A 12,965-nucleotide genomic window follows, 5' to 3' on the forward strand; every position below is an offset into this window, starting at 1 on the left:
CACCAACACACATTGCGGCACAGTACTGTCGGAGTTCTTGCCCCTGAGAGTTCAGGACTGACGTTAGATGTAGACAACGTGTACTGTGTGTACACTGTCTCCTTCACTTTCTGTGGCCTTACGCCACGGTCTCGCGCTGACCTCCACTGCACTGTCTGCCGATGTGCGCAGCGAAAAAAGACCTCGACCTTTCCCCCCGTGAACCGGGTAAAAATAGCCTGGACTATGACGTCAGACGTCTGCTGTAAGCCTGTCTATTACCGGGGCGTCGCCAGCACTGACAGACCTTCTCTGTACTGTCTGCCTGACGGGAGCACTACAGTCAGCGAAAAAAGGCCTTGACTTCCCCCGACCCCAGCGAACCGGGTAAAAATAGCCTGGACTATGACGTCAGACGTCGTCTGCTGTAAGCCTTTCTATTAGCGGAAAGTCCCCAGCGCTGACAGACAGGCCGACACACGGACATGGCTGACACGTGACACACACATAAATAGGAGTGTATTGAAAGAAACTGTGTAGTGCGTGACAATTAAAAACTAAAACTAATTTGTATTGGTGAGTCTTTTATTCAATTAGCATAAACACGAACACGCTAAGAATGTAGCGTGCGGGCATTTGTTACGACGCGGTGAAGGAGAGTTTTAAGAGTGCGGGGGGACATGAGACTGACTAAATGTTTATAAACACAGCATGCATGATAAAAATACGATGATAAAAACTTTTCATCATAATATTTTAATTATATTAAAAGAAGTGTTCTTTATTAAAGTAAGTTTTCCATTACTCACATGCTGTAAATGAGAATATCGTAAGAAACAATAAAACTTCGCTGTAAGATATGTATGACTCCGACAAGGTAGCCCACCTTTTATACTTTCTTGAAAAAGTATAGGATTAAAAAATATGTAAGTCCATTTTTCTTTTTTTGTCCTTTTTTTTTTTTTTTGCTTTTGGTAGCGAAAAACGCGTTTTCTTTTTCATATATCGAAAGTCAAATCATCTATTTTCTCCGCTGAGTCCTTTGTCCAGTAGTAAGATATGAATTCAACTTTCAGTTGCCTCAAAGTGTTCGAATATGTACGAGAACAATATTCAAAAAGAAAAATGTGTTTGACAAATCACACCTAACAAGCGTACATTAAATCAGTGTCATACTAAAACACTGTATATAATGGTTTATAAAAACCTAGAGTGCATAGTAAACAAACGACAAAAGATTACAACCTTGTTTAATCACACAGATACGTACTGCTGAAGGAAAAATATATTTTTCGTGCCACGTGGGATTAGGGGAGTAGTACTATAGCATATACGCTTTATAAACCGCAATGATTTTCAAATCTCATACTTAGCTAGGAGACATATAAACAAAGTATTTACAATATTTTTTTCTTGCGAATTGTGAAAATAACTTAACGTTAACGACTCGCATGTTTACAATACATTTCTGTAATCTTTTTCTTTAAATGTTATGTTTTCTATAATTTTAAAATATGAAATATTTGTGAATATGTGAATGTTAAGGTTTAAAAACTACTTCAATTTTGTAATTGACAATACCTGTTTCGTTAAGCAAACCTCATCCGAGTGACGCCTGCGCTACCGACGACACAAATTCGACTACTGTCCCTGTCCAGGAAAGTATCTTCGACGACTGCTTTCTTACCCGACTACAGAGGAGACAATAATACGCACCGGGATGGGCAATACCACGTAAAGCAGCAGAACAATCACCATCCTGATGGAAAATGACTCCCAAATCCAGTGCTTTGAAGTGCAGCAAACACAACACAAGTTTGTTTTCTTTTTGAAGTCCTTCGTGTCAAACATCTACCTCTCACAGGTAGAAAAGTTCAAACTTGCGTAGTCCTCTCACATCCGGCGGCGAAAGCTTACAATTCTGACGGTCTTTTGTCACTGACTCGCCATTTTAAACGAGATTCTCAAACACAGGAGTCCATTTTCGAAACATTTACGTCGTTTGAATGTTGACCAAGTGACCCGTCCACATTGAACCTGTGCCTTTTGGTGTGCTCCGAAGATCTCTTTTTTTCTGCTTAATTAGCTATAGCAAGAAATGGCTATAGGTCGACCACTCACCATCCTTCTTGCAATCAACAATTACCGTGCACAATATATCATCACTCTTACTAAGGTGACCAGAGGTTTCGGGGGCGAAAGCGGGACACGTGCCGATGATGGTGTTGTCACCGTCAAAGAACGCCGAAAAAAGTGATTTTTAAAGACAATCGGGACATTTGATAGACTTGCCAGAAAGCCAGAAAGCGGGACATTGGGCGTCCCGCCCGATATTCAGGCGGGACACGAGGTCAAAAGCGGGACTGTCCCGCCTAAAGTGGGACGTCTGGTCACCTTACTCTTACTGACCCCTGTTCCGCCTGCAGGTGACGCGGCAGAGAGTTATGTTAGACAAGTAAGTCCAACTCACTAACTTTTATTATTGAGCTGCTTGCAAACGACTTTTTACAGTTAACTACTAAAACGAGGTAGTTTTGTACAAAGCTTCCGGTTTACTAACACTTACTGCTTAGGCTCGAAACAGTACCCTAAGCTCCCTTTTATATCTCGCAGAACGGCAGTAATAGATGACGAAATTTACAGAACTGTTTATTACTGGAAATCCGCTAGCAGCTGTGTTGCAAACCATGTAAATTTGAGAATAGGTGCCGTAGGTAGAAAACTCCTCAACAATCAATGGAACGATTGCTATGGAAACCGTCGGTGCCATGGAGACGATGTAGACACAGGAGGCGAAGACGAGCATCTTTGTCAACGCCACCTGCTGACTGGTTTGTTCAATACTTAAACAACTTGTCTTTCGCCGCCAGTTGGCTGCAGTTGTTAGTTTAACCACGGTGACTAATGTCGCCAGTGACACGACAATAAAAGAAAACAAAGGAACAAAGGTGTTGAAAAATGTGTAAAGATAAATGTGAGCCATTTTGTCAGCAAGATAAAATTTAGATGGAACTAGTACCCACTGAGGATTTCCTAATGATATTTTCACGATTATGTCGTATTTAAAAGGCTGATACACAAACACAAGTTGAGGACATGCTGCGAGAACGACAAGAATTATCGCCATAGTGCGTGTGTTAAAGACTGAAGATGATAGAAGCGGAAACACCACGCAAAAGCAACGATCTACAGCGATGACCACGATATAGAAACCGACAGTCATTTTCAAAGAAAAATAAAACCCGACGCTATAAGACACTGACTTAAGGTAAAGCACCTGGAGAAACTCGTGGGTTATATATTTACTGAGTATACTGACGGCACTGAAGTAAGTGGAGCACACGAGGAAAAGAACGTCTACAATAGACAGAGAAAAGAGACACAGGTGCATGCGATCTCGTAGACCCTGTCGGTAGAAAATCAAGATACTAATTATGTTAGCGAAAATACCAAAGCAACCAATAGTGCAATTTGCAGTTTCCACAACCGTCAACATAATTAGTAGAAGTCGAGATTCACTGGCCGTCGATCCCTGTACCAAACTTTGATTGGCGCTTGTATTGGTGGTCATCATTGGGAACAGTTTAGTACTTAACTCAGCCATCAGGACTTTTCAATCTTACTGTTGGTCTTCATAGATAAAGCAGTGAGTACAACAGCGCATATGTATATTTTAAGTGCTTTTTTGGAGTGAGTTTCTACACACTCACATGCTGTAAATCATAAAATTGCAAAGGTCAGTAAGACTTCGTTGTAAGACATGTATGACTCAGCCTATGTTTCTCATATTTTATACTTTCTTGGAAACGTATTAAATAAAATAAAAAACTAACTTCCATTTTTTACTTGTTAAAAATCAAACGTCAAATCACGTATTTTCCGTGGACTGGTTAGCTGTCAATTCATTAAATCTTTTTCTGGCCGTCTGTTATTTTTTTTTTTTTTTAAATCTACTTCGGCTGTGAAAATTGTTTTTCTTTTCTTTGGATTATATGTTACTTTGATGAAAAAAAAATATTTAATAAAATAAATTAAAATATTTTTTTGTATAATTATGAGTGAAAAGAAGTATTTACAAAACTACAACGTCTATTAAAATTTTCTTATCTTTTTTCTTAAATTAATTTAACTTAAATAATTTTTCTACTGTTTTCTAATAGAAGAAAGTTACATTCTCTTTGATAGACACACTGACTTAGAAGGTGTGCACACGCACATAGAAAAAAGGGTCCAAAGAAAAAATAAATAAAGCGCGAGCTCGCTCATGTCTCTACACACCCACGCAAAGATTAGAAGATACAAAAAAGGGCAAAAAACCAATAAGTTAGTTTTTACCAGAGAAAGGTCTTAAGGTCAATCTTGGAAGCGTCTTAGGAGCGATGGTGGGTAAGCTTCCACACACTGGCGCCAGAGAAAGAAGAGTCGAAACAAAGATAATTCGTTCTGATACTGGACACAGGCATGCAGGTAACGTGAAACATCTAATGATTTGGCAAGTGGAGTCCTAATGGCAAAGAAAACTGTCTTGGGAAATGTTGTCTGAAATATGCAAAGATTAGGTTGACTTAGCGACATGTTAATTTTGGTTGCCGGCTACTCAATTCGATATGGATTTGTACTCGAACAACAAAAAGTGAAAGGAAAACAGTAAAAAAAAATTAAATTATAATGTATATTGTAATAAAATATATGCTTGTTTTGTACTTTAAAAGTCTTTATCTTTGTATATGCTGTGTAAATAATTTTTTCTTAATTAATTTTCTAACTTTCGACTTACTTTCCTATTTGTGAATTCTCTGCCCTATACAGTTATAATCTTTGATTTGATTTTACCCCATGACAACAAACCTATAATTCTTAAAATTTACATCACGTAATTGTTTTTAAAATTCTTTTTTAAAAGAGATTATCACATATAGTTATCTTAATTGTGTGTTTAAATAGACATCAATTTTTAAAACCACGGGTCGAAATGTCATTTGCGGCATTAGCCGCTCCGCACGGTTCGACTAGCAACCGCTGCCTCGGGCTGACCTCACTCTCGACACCTCCATCAACTCACCCCGATATTTACGTGTACGCGCACACTTACATTCTATTGCTAATGAAACTTTTAACTGACTCAAGCACCCAGCGCATTTAACCCCAATGAACAACACAAAACAATGTAGTGTATTAAAGAAAGTTATTAATAATCGAAAGAATGACACAATTTATAAAATGATACAATTTGAAAATATGGTCGTTTTCTAGGTGTCGCGTATTATCTATCCCTCGTCCAGATATCGTGAGCCACTAAATGACTAATATTAACACTAACTACTACAAACCACACTCTCACTTGTCTAGCACACACTTGCCTCTTATCTCGTCACACCAAAAGTCTCTCGTCACATGGAGGTCCTCCTTTGATCGAGGTCATAGAATCCGCTGATGTCCTCCGTCGTCGTTTTGCGTTACTTGGTCGGGTACCGATGTTTGAGTGGTGCCGCTGTTATATCCAACATATGAATGTCGAGCTCGAATCATACGTCTAAGCTGCACTTCAATTTCTAGAAGACTTATATTTTTGTCTCAGTAGTAGGAGTAAACTAGTGGAAAGTTGCCATTAGTACGATAGGTTTTTGCAATCATAGTGAGGTAATGAAGAAAGACAAAAACTACTGAGACACTAAAAATGGCCCGAGACAGTTGCCAGTGGTTTGTCTTGAGTAAAAAAAAAATAACAGCATTCATCATTAAGGTTCATGCCCCTATCGAACAACTAATAATTAATCGGAGTTAAAATTGAAAGCCTGCCTACAGCAAGCACCAAAAAAATCAGGACTATTCAGCGAGGAGGACGGACGATTTCCAATACCCAACGTAGTCAAAAGATGCAATACAGTCATAACTACCTAAGGATAGAAACAAACTGTTGTTATGTAGTAAAATCACATTCTCGCACACACAAACGCAAGCTAGCACGCACGCAAATCTACATTCATGCACCAATCTACGCATCACACATACACACACACCAATGTTTGTTTTCTTATTGATAAGCAACCTAGGTTATCTGGATTTGTTAGATTTTATAAAAGCCAAGCTTTGTCCCACGTCGATATTTGTTAAAAACAATTCTTTGCTTGCTATTTGCACAAATAATAGGACCTATCTTATCAAAGCTAATAAAAGACACACTGATCACGTGACGACCACATGCCAGCCAGCCCGAGGTCGTCTGCTTGTCTACGTGTCGCGCACCGTTGTACGCCCCTTGGTTGTCACCACAGCTTTACTTTGTCGTTATTTATCAATTAAATTTTATACACAATTGAAAGCGCGTGGACAGTATTCTCTTGAATGTACTTTTAACAAAGGCTTCATACTTAAGGTTTTCAACTGAATGTAATAAAGAAATGTTCTGCCAGCTACTGAGTGCCGGGCATACCCCCGGCGTAGATGCAGGCACTTATAAAAGCAAGAAATAGAAAGTAGAAGATGGCACCATTAACCGTAACCAACACCTTTGGCGTCTTTCTGTGTGTCCAAATATATTTTGCTGTGTAAGTTTTAATCCGACAGCGTATTTCCTTCATTATATTTTACCACGCGATAATGCTAATTTTGACACAGAATTAAACAGCAGAATGGTTCACTACATTTTAGTTGAAAGTAGCTATGGCTTGGCGCCAACAGTCAGCAAGTGTGACAAGCAACAATGTCAGTCACCAGACCACGTTGACTACATTACTGGTTGTTGTGTCTATTGTACACATCGTGACAATGGTTCCTTATGTAGCATGGCAAGTTTTCTACTATATTCTGCCCTATCCATACTATAATATATATACATGGTATTTAAAACAGGGACAGTCGTTCACAGCTATAGACAGTTCTGTCAATATCTTTAATTGTTATTGTCTATTATACCGACTTAGAATTTTTTCTCTTTATGTTTTGCTTTACATGGAACCAAACTCATAAGAAAGATACACCTACAAGAATTGTAAGTAAAGTTTAAGTCTGGACTCTTTTTATTGAATACCTGATGTAAATTTTAGTGAGAGAAATCACAAATGCCTAAATTGATACTGTGAAATCAATTTAAAGAGTGCAAGACGTTGGGAGTTTTGCTTTTTTCTTGTGTAGTGTGAAGTTCATTGTAAAAAAGCTGATGTTTTGTACATTTAAAATTTGATAATGTGATTAAAGACAATTAAATAATTTTTAGCAATCAATTCATTTCTACCTAGCACAGATTTTATAAAGATAAGCTGAATACTTTCAGAATTCTTACTCAAACCAACATGTTCACTAAGTCCCTATCATTAAAGATAATAACCGTGGAATATGACAGTCAGCGTTACTGTAAATGTAACAGTCACAACTTTACAGAACATTACCTAGTGTTACAGTACATGATAGTGCTATGGTTTATTGAAGAGTGTTAACCTACGCTTGATACTGTTACACAAGATTAAACATTTAACAGTTAATGAGAGTGTCATAGTGCCTGGTGTTGTATAACATGGCAAAACTCGTAACACATTGTTACAGTACATTACACGATTTTACATCAAATGAAAACAGTCGTATCACAAAAATGCATTGAATAAATAAGAAGTAACTAGAAAAGCAGATGGGACAAACGTGTCTGATGCACTATTGTAGAAGCTCATTGAGGAGATTCTTTTGCTTGTTAGAATTTAACAAACTGGTCACTTATTTCATTAGCTCACTAGCTTGTTGAGTGTGTTTCATATTCTCCGGAACATACAGCGCTTCGATGGTTACAGACCTCTTTTCATGACATGATATGACAATCAGCCTTCTCTACCGGCGACACAAAGTCGACTATTCAAGAACATACCTTCGGCGACTGCTTTCTTACCCGACTCCAGTGTTATACAGTACACAATGATACGCACCATGATGAGCAGTACCACGTAAAGCAGCAAAACAACCACCATCTACAGTAATTTAAGTGCAGCAAACACAACACACGTTTGTTCTCTTTTGAAGTCCTTGGTGTCAAACATCTACCTCTCACAGGGAGGAAATTCCTGCTGGGGTAGTCCTTTAACATCCGGCGGTGACATCTTGCAATTCTGACGGTCCGCTGTTACTGAATTGCCATTTTAAAAGAGATTCTCCAGCACAGGAGTCCCTTTTTCGAAACGTTTCCTTCTTAGCTTGCCTCAGTACTAAAGAAAAATTGAAGATAAAGTTTGAGAAAGCTGGTCGTTTGAATGCTGACCAAACTACCCGACTACATTGACCTCGTGACTTTTGGTGTGTTCCGATGATCTCTTTTCACTACTTAATTAGTACAATCGTGAAGCTACAAAAAGAAATGCTATAGGTCAACCACTCACCACCCTTCTTGCAATTAGCAATTACCTTGCACGATATATCATCACTCTTACTGACCCTTGTTCCGCCTACAGGTTACTCGATGAAGAGTTGGTTAATCCTTTTTCTCATGTTAGACAAGTAAGTCCAACTCACTAACTTTTATTATGGAACTGCTGGCAGACAATTTTTTTCCAGTTAACTACTAAAACGAGAAAAATTTCTACAAAGCTTCGGGTTTACTAACATTCACTGCTTAGGCTCGCCAAGACTAACAGCGGAGAACTTCGCAAGAGGCTAAGCGTTGGTCTCGGCAAACAGCAATCCATCTTTACACGTCCGTGGTCCTACCAGTGACATCTAAGAGAACTCTCAGGTGTTTACGTTTAACCGTCAGTTGCAATCGCCCAGTAGGACAAGCTATCATTATCAACTTTGCGTTCAATCTGGTCTTTCTTGGCTTGTTGTAGCCATTCAGTAATGTCTACCTTACATTCGAGCTTTACGTTGATAAATATATAAACTTATCCGTGTATTTATATTTATTCTATATGAACAAAAAATACAAGAAAACAATACGATGATAAAGACTTTTTATCTCAGTGCACAATCAGCATATCTTACTGCAAATTCTGATGTCTGTCGAGGTCGTTTCATTTTATGGATACACTCACACTAGGTCCACTGCTGTAATGCTGAAGTCGTACTGATGCACCAAACAGTACCCTAAGCTCACTTTTATAACTCGAAGAACGGCAGTAATAAATGAAGAAATTTACAGAACTGTTTATTACTGGAAATCCGCTAGCAGCTGTGTTGCAAATCATGTAAAGTTGCGAATAGATGCCGTAGGAAGAAAACTCCTCGACAACCAATCGAACGATTGCTATGGAAACCATCGGCGCCATGGACACGATGTAGACACAGGAGGCAAGGACGAGCATCTTTGTCAGCGCTACCTGCTGACTGGTTTGTTCAATACTTAAACAACTTGTCTTTCTCCGCCACTTGGCTGCAGTTGTTAGTTTAACCACGGTGACTAATGTCGCCAGTGACACGACAATAAAAGAAAATAAAGGAACACATGTGTTGATAAATGTGTATAGATAAATGTGAACAATTTTGTTAGCTAAATACAATTTAGAAGGAACTAGTACCCACTGAGGTTTTCCTAATACTACTTTCTCGATTATGTCGTATTTAAAAGGTTGGTACACAGCCCCAAGTTGAGGAAATGCGGCGAGAAAGATAAGAATTATCGACATAGTACGTGTGTTAAGTATTGAAGATGATAGAAGCGGAAACACCACGCAAAAGCAACGATCTACAGCAATCACCACGATATAGAAACCGACAGTCATTTTTAAAGCAAAATAAATCCCGATGCCATAAGACATTGACTTTAGGTAAAGCACCTGGAGGAACTCGTGAGGTATATACTTGTTGAGTACACTAATGGCACTGAAATAAGTGGAGCACACGAGGAAAAGAACGTCTACAATAGACAGGGAGAAGAGACACAGGTGCATGCGATCTCGTAGACCCTGGCGGTAGAAAATCAAAATACTAATTATATTAGTGAACACACCGAAGCAGCCGATAGTGCAATTTGCAGTTTCGATCACCGTCAACATGATTAGTAGAAACACAGATTCACTGGCCGTCGATCCCTGTCCCAAGCTTTGATTGAAGCTTGCATTGGTGGTCATCGTAGGCAACAGCTGAGTAGTCAACTCCGCCATCAGGACTTCTCAATCTTACTGTTGGTCTTGATAGTTAAAACAGTGTGTACAGCAACGCATGTACGTTTAAATTACATTAAAAAGTGCCTTTTTTAGTTTCCACACACTCACATGCTGTAATTGATAAAATTGTAAAAGTCAGTAAAACTTAGTTGTAAGACTCCAGCAAGGTAACTTTTTATACTTTCTTGAAATGGCATTGGATAAAAAATATATACATCCATTTTTTTTAACTTGTTTCTTTTGGTCTTTTCCTATATCGAGCGTCAAATCATGTATTTTCCGTGAACTGGTTAGCTGTCAATTTATTAAACCGTTTTTAGTAAGCTGCAGTTCTTCTGATGTTTTACAAAAAAAAAAAATGTAATTGATCTGTTAAATTTGTTTGTCTTTTCTTTTTGTTAGATGTTATTTTTGCAAAAAAGTTATTTAAATTCAAAGTTTTATATATTATCCTGAGTCTAAACAACTAAACAATTTTTTTAATGAAAAATTATTTATTTAAATTAAATTTTGTTACTTTTTTGTGAAGGCAACATTCATTCTCTTTGACAGACACAGTGTAGGCGTGTCTCGTACAGACACAGACACAGAAGGCGTGCACACGCATTGAGAACAAAAAATAGCAAAGGAAAAGCGAGAGCTCACACATGTCTCTACACACACGCAAAGACTAGAAGATACCAACAAAAAAATTATAAAATAATAAGTTATTTAATAATTAATTATTAATTAGTGCGGTAGGGCTTAAGCTATTTATGGACAGATTTTGAAAAGCAAGGAGTCAGATGAAGTTGCATGTAATGCATGGTGTGGTCAAGAGTATTAAAGCTACAGCACTGAAATGTGATTTTGATTACAGGATGACATAAAATAAAAATATGTATGTAAGATGTTATTTCGGTGGAATTGTGCTCACGGTAGGTATTGTGAAATACCACCTAAAACACCATGTAAAAGAGATCTTTGCTTCAGGAGTGTGTTGCAGCGTGTGACTGGTGGCAAAGATTCAGTACACCAATGTGGCGCACGTAAACACAAAGCTTTGTTCACAGCTATTGGAGGGCATCATGTGGTACAGCACGTCTGAAGTTGCCAGAGAGCTACCAAGACAGAAAGGTGAAACACACAGACAACAGAGAATCTTTTAGAAAAATGTCTCTTGAGCTTATCTAAAGCTATTTTCTAAACCTGCTAATCATGAAGCTATAAATTAACACTACCAGCAAATAGTTGTAATGTTTTAAATCATCCATTCAATTGTAGTGGGAACTGCTGTTTGATTGTAATTTCAGCGCCCCTTGAAAAACAAAATATCCTGCAATTAGGTCATTAGAACATCCTCGCAAAGCCTTTTCTTCCAAACCATATTGATATTTATTGCTGTTACAGTCTCAATCATTATCTCAAGCAGTATGTATTATTATTCACGAACCAGCCTTATAAAGTCTATGCATAAGAGTGTGTAAAGGTACTGTGCACAGTCTCCATTGTATCTCCAGGCTTACAGTGTGTTTGTTGTCACTAAATCTGTACACATTTGTATACATAAATGTAATATTTCCAGTTTTGTGTAAATGATTGAAGAACGCATGTTTCAGTTTGTTAGTTTTTGTCCTTTCGCTTCATTAATCAGTTTACACAAAATGTGTTTAAAACATGACAGGTACAGGTAGAAATCGCTTTATTTCCTTTTTGTCATGAATTTTTAAATTTATTCTTCTGCTGCTTTTGCTGTTCTTGATGATGATGATGATGATGATGATGATGATGATGATGATGACGACGACGACGACGACGATGAAAATTGTTTTATTCCCGAATTTAGACTACTCGTACATGTAAACAAAGTACAAAATGGAAATGTCATTCCCTACTATAAAAATTATAGAAGACAAAATTGACATATTTAAAGAGTAATAAAACTCATTAAATAGTTTCTACAATATCTGTAAGTGTTGAAGTAGTCTATACTTTTCAATAAAAATCTTAGAATCACTGCCTATCTCCACCACCCTTTTATCCAACATACTGAAGACATTAGTACTTTTAATTAAAGCTTCGCTGCATTTGACTAATTATAAGCTACCGGAGCGATTTAAATCTCTTTACTAAAGGCACCATTCCACATCACTGTTATGTGTCGTGAATTATTTGCTGTCAACATATAATGGGGATTTTAGTTCATTGTTGTAAATTCTTTATCTGTAGTTCTTCATCGATCTAAACCACGACATACTATTCAATCGACATATATTTAGGCGTCTTCATTGCTGTCATGAAATATCTCAAAAATTACACTTTCTGTAGTACTACTACTACTACTAACAATAATAATAACTGCTATAAGAAAAATTGTAAACATCTACACATACCGACGTGAAAGTATGGGGGGAAACAAGGAGCAGTTCTCAGTCCAGTCTTGTTTTCGTTGTCCAGCAACACCCATCGACATGTTCACCAGCTTTTATCCCCGGTGGCACATGCACAACAGGTTTTTAATCTACAGCAGCTTGTAACCACCACAACGAATATTTCTCTTTCAGGAATGAAGTTTCTTTAACCTTTTTTCTTAATGCTGCATCGCCTTTCACCCATCTATATATTATGATAAGTACACTTTTCTACTAGACGGTAGAAATATTGCGATGACCACCGACGCAATATGTTTACCAGAGAACCCTATTAATAGGGTATAAAGTCAGTTTTCTAGAGCTTAGCAGAATGTCACATATGACACTTTATGGAAAATTTCTCTAAACAGTTAACTCATGGCCACGTATATCCGGTTAAACAATTCTAATTGCCTAGTTTTGTGAGTGTCCCTACGGTCCGTCGACAGCATAGTTATCAGCAAGATCAGCTTCTCCGATGTGTAAATGCCGACACCTGTGTGTGTCACATGTC

Source organism: Pomacea canaliculata, linkage group LG6 (genome assembly GCF_003073045.1).
Source record: "Pomacea canaliculata isolate SZHN2017 linkage group LG6, ASM307304v1, whole genome shotgun sequence".
NCBI lineage: Eukaryota > Metazoa > Mollusca > Gastropoda > Architaenioglossa > Ampullariidae > Pomacea > Pomacea canaliculata.